This window comes from Haemaphysalis longicornis, unplaced genomic scaffold (assembly GCF_048455015.1).
Source record: "Haemaphysalis longicornis isolate Haplotype H1 unplaced genomic scaffold, Haemaphysalis longicornis Haplotype H1 scaffold_8, whole genome shotgun sequence".
In the NCBI taxonomy this organism is placed as follows: Eukaryota; Metazoa; Arthropoda; class Arachnida; order Ixodida; family Ixodidae; genus Haemaphysalis; species Haemaphysalis longicornis.
The window spans coordinates 67949565-67962581 of record NW_027526445.1 but is presented as its reverse complement, the minus strand read 5'-3'; the positions used below and the strand labels follow the sequence as shown (position 1 = coordinate 67962581).

The 13017-nt window shown below is 47.7% G+C and overlaps 1 long non-coding RNA gene across 2 annotated transcripts in view; it reads right to left on the bottom strand.

Moving 5' to 3' along the window:
- LOC144149166 (uncharacterized) overlaps positions 1–13017 on the bottom strand; it is a 153364-nt gene that overhangs the window by 140039 nt on the left and 308 nt on the right. Inside the window, exons 1-2 of one of the 2 annotated variants that reach the window (XR_013318214.1) lie at positions 7433–7646; positions 6136–6315 (exon numbers count right to left, since the gene is read on the bottom strand). This is a non-coding gene — a long non-coding RNA (uncharacterized LOC144149166). Of the gene's footprint in view, positions 1–6135; positions 6316–7432; positions 7647–13017 lie in introns of those variants that run through there. The other variant, XR_013318213.1, reaches the window with a different exon arrangement.

Here is a 13017-nt window from a genome sequence, read left to right as displayed (position 1 = left end):
GAGGGCCACTGCACAAGGCAAGAAAACAAACATTGGCTGCAACACAACTCACTACTGTTGACTGGTACACCACTTTCTGCAAAGTTGTTGTGGTTCACTGATAAGCATTGCTGTACTGCAAATTTGCAGCTCGAATAAGTGCTCGTGGTCACATGCACTTGCGAGTGCTAAGACAGGCTGTGTAGTTGAAATTATTTAAGGTAAGGCAGGATAGCTCTGTGATTTGATACTAGTAAAATGCAACACCGCTTGCATTCAGAATAGTCTATCGTACATACACAGCAGCAGGTTGTCCTTGCATCAGAATTTACCAGCATGCAGAGGATACGCCCGTTGTTCGCTTTTCCAAAGCATGCCCACTTCAGTCTGTCCTATAATAATAGCAATGTCGTCAATAAAGGTATTTTTCAATTTAGCTTGCCAAGGAAGGCTTGTTCCACATTCTTGTCTGTAGTCTCCATTATATTTTGAGTATTTATGGTGTACATTCATAAAAGTTCGACACCCCAACCCTCTTATTGGAAGCCATAAGTGCCCTACTTTGCAAGAAAGCACCGTTGTTGTAGAGTAAAGAAAATGGCCACGGCTGAAGTATTGAAATTTGATTTTGGGTCTGCACTGTAGCAGCCAGTGCTCTACCAACTGTGCTTTTTTTTCTTCAATACAGGAAAAATTTAAGCACACTCATGATCACAAATAAGGACTAAGAACAATACAAATGCTAACAGGTGTCAAAGCAGAGGAACATAAACTCCAACTGCAGCTAGTCACCCTTCAAAACTCACGCAAGCAGACACACGTCCAAGCGATACAGCCACTCCAGTCCGCATAAACACTCCCCACCAATGCAGCCAGTTCACGGAAAATGGACCTAGTAGGCCCGGGGGTGGGGGGAGGGGTTTCACACGCCAGTCAGTCATGTGGCACTTCCACAAGCTATACAAACCCGGCGCAACGAAAATGTCGTAAGGCACCTGGTTAACATTAAAAAAAAGCAGGGACCGAATTCTGCGATAGTGCTGAGATAGCACAGCTGAAATCACTCCGTACACTACCTCAGCATGCTAGCATAGGACAAAAGTTGTGATCATTGTTGTAGCTTTCTTCGTGGCACATACGCACTTGGAGGAATTGGTCCGAAATGGGGAGCTTTGAGCGGCAATGTGTCCAGCTCAAAAAATTTACAAAACTGATCGAAACACAAAAGTTGAATAGTGCATGCTGCGCGACACCTGAACATGAAGGGTGAACAAGTGCACACAACCAACGCAGAACCTTGATATTAGAGAGGTTGTGGTGAGTGTTAGTCTGCTTGCTGACATAATTCGCGCTGTAATGCAAAAAATGAAAGCGAAAAGGCGCACAGACGGTGCAGCACAAAAGACGGTTGAAGTTATTTGCACTAAACGACAAAGAAAAGAAAGCGATGCAAATGTGATGTTGCAGCGACAAAGTTGTTAATAGTTATTGCCAGGCTTTTAATGCACGTGTTTAAAACATGTAAGCAGAGTTAGGTGCCCCAAGGTATTTGTAATTTAGAGCGTGCACTGCAGTCATCTTTAAAGGTCAAACGTTATGTTCACTGGTCTGCATTACACGAGTGATTCGGCAGCAAAGGATTTAGTCTATTAGAGAAAAAGCGACTTGAAAAGAGAAATCAGACAGGCACAACTTAGAATTCCGCCCGCACCCATCGCGCGCGGCCGGAATTCGCTTCTAATACGCTACTACAGTCGATCCCGGATATAACGAACCCGGATATATCGAATTATTGTATATATCGAACAGTCTAAACATCCCCTTGGAAATCCCATGCAAAAGTATAGCGCTGTTGTACGCGTGTATCGAACTCCCGGTCACCGCCACATGCGTATTTCGAACACTCCCGCGCGTCAAGCGCCCCTGCAAGTGCGCTTCGCCGCTCCTCCTGGGAAGGTTCCGGCGACGAGTTCTCGTGCGCGCTCCCGCGCTCGGTGAGAGAGAGGCTCCGTCGCGTCGCTAGAGTGACCTTGGACGCCTCAGCCGCGTGGTAAAGAACGCGGGCGAGAGATTGCGGGCGAGAGACAGTTGAGGAGGAAGGAAAATCCAGTTTCTGCGCGCTTGAGCCTGTTTGCTTGAGCGGCGGAGTGGTCCGCTCTCGCCGCTTGGCCAGTGGCAGTGGTTGCTCCGTCGGGAAACTCGTGAAGTGTGGTGCGTGTTTGATTTGTTTTTGCGGCGCCGGGTCACGCGTTTCGGAGCCATGGACGCAAAAAAACGTAAGAAGTTGGATTTCTCAACGAAGGCAGATATCATTCGACGGGTGGAGGCCGGCGAAAAGAAGTCGTCGGTTGCCAAGGAATTCGGAATTCCTCCTCGGAGCACCTTAAGCACAATACTGCGCCACAAAGCTGATGTGAAGGCGAAGGCAGCGCAGTGCGGCCGTTCTGGAGCGTGTCGCGTGCGTGCACCGGAATACGATAAGGTTGAGAAAGCCCTGTACGCCTGGTTCTTGGAGACTCGGGCAAAAAACATTCCTGTTGACGGCCCAATGCTCATGGAAAAGGCAAAGTGGTTTGCAACCGCGCTAGGTGAAGACAACTTCACTGGTGGCACAGGATGGCAGCAACGCTTTAAAAATCGCTACGACATCGTCGGGAAGACCCTCTCGGGTGAAAGCGGGGCAACCAGCAGCAACAACAGCATTGAGAAGTGGCTGTCCGACGAATGGCCAGACATTTGCAACAGCTTTTCGCCGTCGCAAATATTTAATGCCGACGAAACTGCCCTGTTTTGGCAGATGCTGCCAAGCAAGACGTTGGACTTCAAGGGCAGCAAATGCCATGGCGGAAAAATGAGCAAGGTGCGCATCTCCATTTTGCTCGCTGCAAATATGGACGGCTCGTGCAAACTTCAGCCGTTCGTTATCGGCAAGAGCAGATCGCCACGCTGCTTCAAGAACGCAAGAGGTCTCTCGGTGCACTACGCATCCAACAAAAAAGCGTGGATGACACGCGATCTGTTCACGGAGTGGCTCCGGGCATGGGATACCGAGCTGGAGAAGTCCGGCCGCCAAGTCTGTCTCCTTCTCGACAATTGTTCGGCCCACCACGTCGCCATCCAACTGAAAAACATCACCGTGAAATTTTTGCCGGCCAACACTACGGCGAAGCTGCAGCCTCTCGACCAAGGCATTATCAAAGCCTTCAAGGTTGGGTACAGGCGACGACTGGTGCAGAGGCTCCTGACGAACCTTCGTTTGGGAATCGAACTCAAAGTTGACCTTCTTGGAGCTACACAGATGCTGACAGGCGCTTGGAACGACGTGAAACAAACCACAGTCGTAAACTGCTTCCGCAAAGCGGGCTGTGTGGTGACTCCTGACGAGGCGTGTTCGGACACCGAAGACGACGGCGTTGAGTGCTTCGACTGTGAATTTCAGGCGCTGGCGGCATTCCCAGGTGCCATCCAAGATGGCGCAACAGCGCGCGATTTTTTAAGTGCTGACGATGACGCGCAGGCTGTGGCGGATCTCACCGATGCGGAGATCGTGGCGGACATCGCAATTGCCGCTGCCGAAGAAGCGGCAACAAGCGACTCCGATGAAGATATCCACCCGCCTACTGCAGCTGAGCTTGCGTCGGCGTTCAGCGTGATTCGCCGCTGTTGCGGCGCAATGGAAGGCGCCGGACTTTCGCATTTGGACAGCGTCAGCAAACTTGAAGACAGTTTAATGAACTTCATGGCGCAAAAGAAGAAGCAGTCCAAGCTCACGGACTTTTTTCATGCCAAATAAATGGCCGTGGTCGTTGCGCTGTGTTTCGTATTTTCCGTGCTTTGGAGAACAAGTCGGTTACAAACCGCTTGTCACGATCTCCGAAAGCTCTCAGTGATGTGCGGAGTATTCAGGTAAGCTTCAGGTAGGCATATTTTATATTTCGAATTATCGATATATCGAACTATTTTACGATCCCCTTGGAGTTCGTTATATCCGGGATCGACTGTAAATACGAGTTAGTACCGCTTTTTTTCTCCCAATACTACATTTGCGTGGACCACGAGCTGTCCGAAACAAAATATTCAACCACTTTCCAGAATGAATAGGAGCGATGATAAGTTTCCAACCCGAAGACGCACTATGTGATTACCACAAAAAACGCTGGACAGCCACCAAAAACAAAACCCCTTTGTTTACATAGCTACTATAGTAGCCAATATTGCACCGATCGTAATTTGTGTGCACTGTTACAGTAGTAATACTAGTAAATATAATGTTTAGAATATACTTGTTTGTTATTTTCACAATTCTGCAAAGAGCGCAGTAGGGCTCAGCGGTCCTCAGTGCCGCACAGCCATGACAGCTATACATATAAACAAACGGTGAAGTGTTTGAACTGTCTTGAGAGGCTGCGTATGTACACTATTTGTATATGTGTTTGCGCCTTGCTGTGTTTTTGTGGTTTGTGGTTGCATGTGGGATGTTTGCTATCTGAACTTACAAAGTTGACCTCTGGTTGTGTACAACGAACGCCCTCTTGCCGTTTTTTTTTTTTTTTTTCCAGGAAGCGCCATTTTTAAAACAATTTTAACTTGACTTTTTTCACATGGTGGTGCCTACCACCCAATTCAAGCAACTGAAAAACAACTTTATCCAGCGCTTTTGAAAGCAGCGCAGTCGTTATTAGTCCAGCTGTACTATTGCTACCGGCAGAAGCCACTGGAGTATCGTTTTTTTTTTTTTTTCATCCGTACTGCCGCTTGTCTGGTGCGTCTGGGTTAGGTTGGTTGTTTTGGAGAATTTAGGAGAGATCACTTTGCTGGCTGGCTGGCTGATGGCTACTCTTGTGCGTAGCAAGTGCGGTGCAGCCATGCCCAACGTTAACCATGCCGCCGAGTGGACTCGCGCGAGTGAAGTTCTGTGCAGTGTGGACGAGTGTCCGCTCAAATCCTTCCTTCTGTGCGAGCAGTTAAGGTGCACCAGCCATTCGTCGTCGCTTACAGCAAGTCACACCTTTTAATAAAGCTCGCATGCGTCAAAAATGATCGCTGTTTTGAAAACCTTCAATATTCCCCAAGCATGCAAATGGGGTCGGTCAAGCACAGCTCAAGTTGAGAGCAATCGGCGCGGTACGCCATACACACTCGCGCTCAAACTCCCTCTCAAGATGCTGTTGCGGTGCTGATGAATCGAGGTTTTAAATGCGATCCGAAGATGTGATATAGGCGTTTGACGTGCTGCACATTTAGAACGACGAAATGCTTCGCTGCTCACAATGCCCCGCTCACGTCCCGTCTGTCGACCGTCATATTTGTTTTGAGGGAAAGAGCTCTCTCCCTGACGGCGGTGGTTTTCCTCCCCCGCAAAGGTAGCAAAGTCTCTCCCCTCGCTGTGGGAGGAAATTTCGACCCCAAAGGGACCAACATATGATACATTGCTTTTCCTGCCTAAAAGGAGGAAGCACTACTCCCTTTTTTCTTAGAGTGTACCACAAGTGGGGTTGAGAATGGTAATGACATACTGAAACAGAGGTTTTGGCCATTCAGAAATGTGGAGTTGAAAACTGTCAATCAAATGACATTGTTTATAACAGCACGCTGTGTACTCCACAACATTTGCCCCAGCATTAAATCAAACCTAAGCTTCGTAACAAGCCGATATGTTACCTTGGAGTAGATCAGTTTGTTAATAAGCCACTTACAGATTATGTCGAACTAATCAGTGGCCAATTGGGTCTCAAAAACGTCAGACAAAATTTTTCGAAAATTGGCTTCAATATTCACTGTATTGGTACCAATTGAACAAATTGATACCAATTGAACCAATCGCCTGGGTTCAGTCAGCAAAAAAAAAAAAAAAAAAAAAAAAAAAAAAAAGAACCACCCTTAGACAGCGCAGGTGGAGGGGAAAGAACACATTTCTCGCTGAAAAACAATTTCGGTTGCTTTGTCAGTAGCGAATCAGTGGCATAGCCTGGCAGCAGAATGTAACTAGTACTTTCAAGATGGCGGCTGTGACACCTCCTCTGTAATAAAGCAGGGCTAATCTGGGGTTGACTAAGGGGAAATGCTAAGTGCATAAACAGACAGTCTGCTAAAGGTCTGCGAGCCAGTAAGGTCTGCTTGGGCTCGCCAAGTGTACAAACAAAGGAATAATCTCACATTCTGTTGAGGTGGCAGATGTCGCCGTTGTCGCAGAAGAACACGCAGTAGACTGGGCCATTGAAGGGCTGCTCAATAGATGTGGGATGCCAGGCTGAGTCCATGATCAGGGGGGGGGGTAAGGAGGCAATCTCGTACACCTTCAGCCAGACCACGCAACATCAGGAACATCGGAGGAACCTGTACACAGAAACGGGAGCCTCACACCCAAGTGCTTGACAGCGCCAAGAAGAGCCCTCAAACATTGCTGGTGGTGCAGCATGCGAGTGGCCAGTGGACAGAGCGGCCAATCGGTAAGCTGCCACCGCCCTGCCATTGTGGCTGCCTTGCTCAGCCCTCATTCCAGCTCACTTGCTCTGGGCAGCCTTCGTGCCACAATCTTCGTCGTCCTTTGCCTCCAATGGCAACCGTTATACAGCTTAGATCCTCCGACAGAAATAATCTTCCTCCTTGCTAACTTGCGAGGCCATTCCACCCGACATGGCACACGCCAAGTAGCACCCAACCATAAGCTTTTGCATCTTCCCCATCAACCTCACTGCACTGAAGCTTCACAGGTTATAACAAACATACTTTCACTAGCAGCCCTGCAATTTCCTAGTAAACACGTATTCAGTTACCTTTAAAGGTGAGCACCCCCAAATCCATATGAAAAGATACTGGAAGCAGCACCAAAATAACAATGCATCAAGACTCGCACGACATCTGAACTGAATGAACTTCTATTTGTGAAGCAACAATGCAGTCACAGTAGTTACATTATTCATGCTAACAGTGCAATATTTGAAGTCAACCCAGTCATAATTAAAGCATTCAGCTGAAAGCGATGCTCCTGTAGAACTCTTTGGAGGGAAATGAACTTTGCAGAGCACATCAAAGGGCATGATGTCACACGATTAAAATGAGCCAGAAGTTACACTAAGCACGTCTTAGGGGGACAGAATGTGACAAGCAGAGAGCACTTGTCCTGCCTTAAGCTGGCAATGACAGCTGACTACACCTAACCCCCAGTGTCGCTTTCGAGATGCACCATCCTTAACATTCCTCGCAATAGAAGTTATTTTTTTCCCTCTCCTAGCTGAAGCAGGAGCTTGAAGTGTGATTTTTAGCTGGCTCCCACAAATGAGGTTAGAACGTACTCGATCAGGGAAGAGCAGTTTTTGAGTTGCCCTATTCATTTTTCGCTAACAACCCAACTGTGCATGGCACCGACAGAGTAATAACAAAGGCAAAAAATAAAGCCCCCACACTCATGTGCATTCCATATTTTTCAGCAGCAAATATAGCTGATGCCTACCTGCAAACAGACTTTGAGTCCCTCACCCAGTGTAGTCGAGCTGTGCAGTGGATAACCTTTTGGGCTGCGCAACAAACAATGCATTTGCCACCGTCTACAAGTGTCATCTGAGCAATGTCGGTGAACTACTGGCGAGTTGTGTGCCGGCAAAACTTGGCACTGAAACTCTGTTGTCCCACAAGTAGGTCATCCCAAACGACATTAGAGCCATTAAAAACGCCAATATATTTGAAACACTCTCATTACAATATGCGGAAGTTAATGGGAATGTGCAAACAACGGAGGACTATTGACATACATTGATAATAATAAAATGATCTATCCAAGGTCTTTCACACTTGAACACCCAGCCTGTTCACCCAAAGAGGCTTCTATGCAGGGCTGGGCAGTCTCGGCCAAATACACAAGTGAAATTTACAGGGACTGCCGGAAAAAGAAAACACCACATTGAATGCATTGGAGCGACTACAGGTAAACATTCAATGCTCACAACTAACCACGGCTGGGTCGACTTAAGTATAACCACTACCAAGGTTATACATAAGTTGCGCCTAAGATTACTGCTTCGTCTGCCGAGACGCCAGCAAGACAGACACCTGTAGTTTTCGCGGCCTGCTCTAGTTCAAAGAAAGCAACAGTAGCGTTGCCTTTTTAGCATAACTTCGATCTACGTTAAGCATAGTCTGCCTAGACAAAGGCCGTCCCCCAACGCTGGACATAAGTACAGTAAAGGGCTAAGTCGGCATTAGTTACACGCAAAGTCTAATTGAAACACCACATCTTGAAACAGCGGCCACACATTTCAATTACGCTCAAACGCTTTTTCAATCAGCTGAACGTAGACAGCCACTCGCAAAACAATTTGTAAGTTGCAGCGCGGCACAGATTTCGTTAAATAACTCAAGGGCTTCATTCGACTCTAGACCAAGCATGGGCCGCTGTTTAACTTTTGCAACGAACCACGAACAACCAACAAGCCCTACAGGTCTCTTCGATTTGGCTGCACTGGCTGCACCAGTTTCAGGGGTGCAGCGTCAACGTCCTCGTTTTTCCATTGCCGTGCGCACCATCTGCACTTCCTTACTTGTTTTGTCAAGGTGCAGCTGCTATCGTGATAAGTTGAAATACGAACAATGGAGCGCATGGTTTTTTCAGTACATGCCCCGCATCCTGGTGAAGAGCCGAATATGCACACTAGGAACAAGTTATGAGCGTTCGTGACCAACCTTGATATGGGAACACCACTGTCTTTCCATCGTCCCTTGGGCGCTCAGCACGAAAAAAAAAAAAAAAAAAACGATACATAGTTGTGTGCGCCATTTTCACTCATCGCAGCAATAAAGTTAGACAACGCTTGCGTGAGCAGGCGCTGAACACGGCGGGAAGATATACCAAAATGCTCACACACCGAACGACTGTGTTTCTATATCATTGTTGCACACAAACTCGTCACTTGTCCGCCGTGCGCATACGCGGCCCGCCGCCAGGATGCGCGGCATGTACTGAAAGCCACGCGCTTCGTTGTTCGTGCTTCAATTTATCTCGATAGTACAGTGCAGGGCCACCTTGGCACTAGTTCTCGGTCGCCGTGATCTCACTGAAAATGGTGTGCCAGAAAAGTGCAGCATGGCGTGCGCCGCCAAACGCTGAGCAGACGATACTGTGCGGTTATTGAAGGCGTGAAAGAAGAGGATTACCTCCTTCACAACCCGGACGGGCCACCCATGCAAGACGGTAGTGGCAGCTACCTGTACGAGACGTCCGGTAAGTGTTGTTGCACGGTGTAGCGCTCAAGAGTGGTTTCATTTGTGGTTGTAGCCATGTCGGCCTCGTCACGTTGCTTTGGGTCGCGGTTTGTGGTTAATTTACAGGAGCCATGAAATAAAAATACAACTTCGTTTAATTTGAAAGAACTAGGATTCATTATCTCCCTCAGCTCCATTAGAGCCACAAAAGATGTTTTTTAATGAAAAAAAAGCTAGAAGTATTTAAAAACTTCAAAATTTTGCACCACAGTGATGTGTTATGAGCAAGAATGACGTCATGCGGGCCAACAAAACATAATTTTCAGTGCGTTAACTGCACGTTAGCATTCAAGTGATGTGGTCAAATAGAACTAGAGGCCCCATTACAGACGTCCAGTCATGTGTCGTCGCGACAGGTCAGTTCGGCGGCCGCCAATCGCACAAACAAGGTTCTGTGACGTCATGGAAAAGTTGTGGGAAATTGGCTAGGGGGTCGCGACTGCTTCACACGTTTTCTTTAATATCTCCGTTATTTGTTCGAAAATTGCAACGATATTGGTATTATTGTTATCGGGACTAAGCAGCCTTTCTAATAAACCCAACTTGTATTTTGTCTTCATGGCTCCTTTAAGGCTCAGCCGACTTTAAACATGCTGGTGTGTACTTTTGCAGACTGGCAGCACGTCCCGCTGCAGTTCGCAGCAGCGGGCCGTGAGAATTTGCCCCCTCGAGCGCAACCGCACACTTCTGCGGATGCACTGGCCAACGATGAGGCAGGACTGTGGAGTGCCTGGAGGACGAAGTTCTCCATTGCACAGTACACTGCACTCAAGGACTTGGCCAGCAAAAGCAGAACACTCCGGTTTGATATCCTTTAGCAAGGTGGCGAGTTGCGCTAGTTAACAGATAACATCTGCACCCCAAGATGTTATCCTTTGTGTGCGAAATTGCATGCAGGACGCCATAATTGCCCGCCGCACTGTGTGAACGCAGTAGCTGCAAATAAACTGTACAGGGGCGCTGGCATTGTCGCTCAGATTTCTAGTTCCAAGCACTTTCAAATGCCTCGCGGAATGCTGAACCTTACACATCTTTTCCTCCTACTTTGAGTGCTTCAAATATGTGGCAGTCAAAATTCAGATATTCTCGTAGGCCAGCACCTAATAGCAGTGCATTTTTCGTTAGAAAGTAAGAAGGTTAGTAAGAAAGTGCCGTTGTGCCACCCTGAAGTTCAGGCCTTGTGCGGGTTGTTCGCTCCCACGCGTGGGAGCAGCAGACGAATTAGCCAAAAATTAACTTCAGAGTGGGGCCACCAAGTTCGTCTTTTCAAGGACTGCCTGCTAGCTGCCTGCTACCATGAAGGTGGGAATGGCTATCACAGCTTCCAAGAGTGGACAAGATTGTCGCAGAGCACTACTGAAACCCTGTGGAACCAGCCGCGCCCGAACCTACCGAAGAAAAGGAGACACAAGGGAAAAAAAGGCACGGTCCTGGTCCTGGGGGATCTGGAACTGCCTGACCGACACAGGAAGCTTCTGCAACGTGGACCCAAGTTCTGCGTGGAACCAGTTCTCGAACCCACCGCAAAGGTACAGCTGTCCAGGACTCTGGCCCACCACGTGAAGGAAGAAGAGAAATTGAGTAGTGTTACTGATGCGTTCAGTTGTTGGGCTCTAGCAATGTAAAACTTCCGCTTTCTGGTGGTTTCAGACTATAAATTAGGCACACACATGAAAGGCCGATGCACAGATTGCGCTTGCTCCTTTTTCCGACTTTTATCTCTCCACCTTTCACTTTTGCAGTTTAGGAGAGAAGGTCGCTACGAGGATGGATTTTCTTTCCTGCAGAAGACAGAGGTTGGAGGCGAGTCTTAGAGGGGATGTTTAAAACTATTCCTGCATCTTGAGCGAGCAAAAACTTTGAGAAATAACTCATCCCAAGTTAGAGTGAGTTTTGCAAAAACATTCCCCGACACCAAGGGTAACATACACAAGCAAAAGATGTTGACGCAACAAAATGAGGCGTGCAGAACGATTTTTGGTGTTGGGCTTGGGTGCGCCCCTTTTAGGTTCCCTTCATTTGGGGGTTTGGCAGGTGCACTTTTGACTACCCACACTCCTTACTACGTTAATACAGTTGAACACGGATATATCGAACACGGATATATCGAATTATTGTTTATATCGAACAGTGCAAAAATCCCCTTGAAAATCCCATGCAAAAGTATAGGGCTGTTGTGCGCGTGTATCGAACTCCTGATCACGGGCAAATTCGATATATCGAATTCCACGCCGAAGGTTCCCCTGAAAGTTTGCGTCCTCTGATGGGGTGGAGTTGATGATAATGTTGACTCATCGCAGGCGCTGCCTGGCTTGGTGAGACAGAGGCGGCGTCCGCGGCATTATGTCGCTTCGATGGCCTTCAACAGCTGTTTTCACGCTAGCACCAGGGGCAGCTCCATGATAGCTAGAACGCGGGTAGTGGTTGGGGCGAAAGGACATAAAGGAGCAAAAGAAATTGACCGTAGGCACTCTTTTTCTGTGATTGAGCTGTTTGGTGGCTCGTGCAGGTGGACCGATGCGGCGTTGTATGTTTGTTTTGTACAAGGCATTCATTTCGGAGCAACGAAGGCGGAAATTCATCGGGTGCAGGCTGCTGAAAAGATGGTTGAAAAGGCGTTCGGAATTTCTCGCAGTAGTTTTGAGGGCGATGCACCCATCAACGTTGACGTAAAGGCGAATGTAGCACAACCCACCCCGGCTATTCCGGAGCGTTTCGGGTGCAAAGCGACTTCGTTGCACGCCTCCAGATGGGGGAGGTGTTCGGTTCGGATACTGAAGATAACGGCACTCAGTGCCTGACAACGTTCCCAACCGCCTACTGCAGCCGAGGTTACGTCAGCGTTATTCGCCTCTGTTGTGGCACAGTGTACAGCGTTGATTTTCTCATTTGTGCGTGTTTGTAATCTTGAAGACAATTTGGCGAACTCTACGACGCAGAAGAAAAAACAAGCAAAGCTCAAAGACATTTCAATGATAATAAAGTGCGGTGGTCATCATGCTGCGGTTCGAATTTTCCGTGCTTTGACGGTCAAAGCGGTAAATTACCGTTTTCCACGACTTCAGAAAACTCTCAGTGATGTGCGGAGTTGTCAGATAATCTTCAGATAGGCCTATTTTATATATCGAATTATCGATATATCGAATTCTTTCATGATCCCCTTGGAGTTCGATATATCCGTGCTCGACTGTACTAAATAAACTCCATCATTTCTTTTGCAATACATTCCTTAGATTTAAACAGTAACGGAAAAGTAACGATGTTACTTTTCTACAGTAACTAACTATAACAATTACTTTTAAAAATTCTGCAAGTGTAACTGTAACAGAGTTAATTTTTTGGCTTTGCTAACTAACACTGGTACTTCTTGCTGGTAACGTGCCCATGACTGGGTCAGACACAGAAGGAAAGCGTAAAAAAAAACACAATGTGATGCGGGCGCACTACAGGAAACTATGCAGTCCAGTTTCGGAAATGAAATTCAACAGTTTCTTGTAAAGTGGGCCGTGCGTCCTCCTGCGAATATCAGTTCTGCGCTAGTGTTGCGGCTGCACCTGCACCGGCTGAACAGCCGTTGCACGCTCGCGGCACAGGCCAGCACTGCTGCGGCCCTTTTCGGAACTAGCGCAGCCAGTGCAAGCCAAATAGAAGAGACCTTCCATGTTTTTTAGTAAGTCATGAACACGTGAGCGGGAGCTGTCAAATTATGAAACCGGCTGCGCAGGGGCTATAGGACTTCTGGTCAGGGCGTAAAAAAAAGTATGTAGAAAGTCGTTAGGT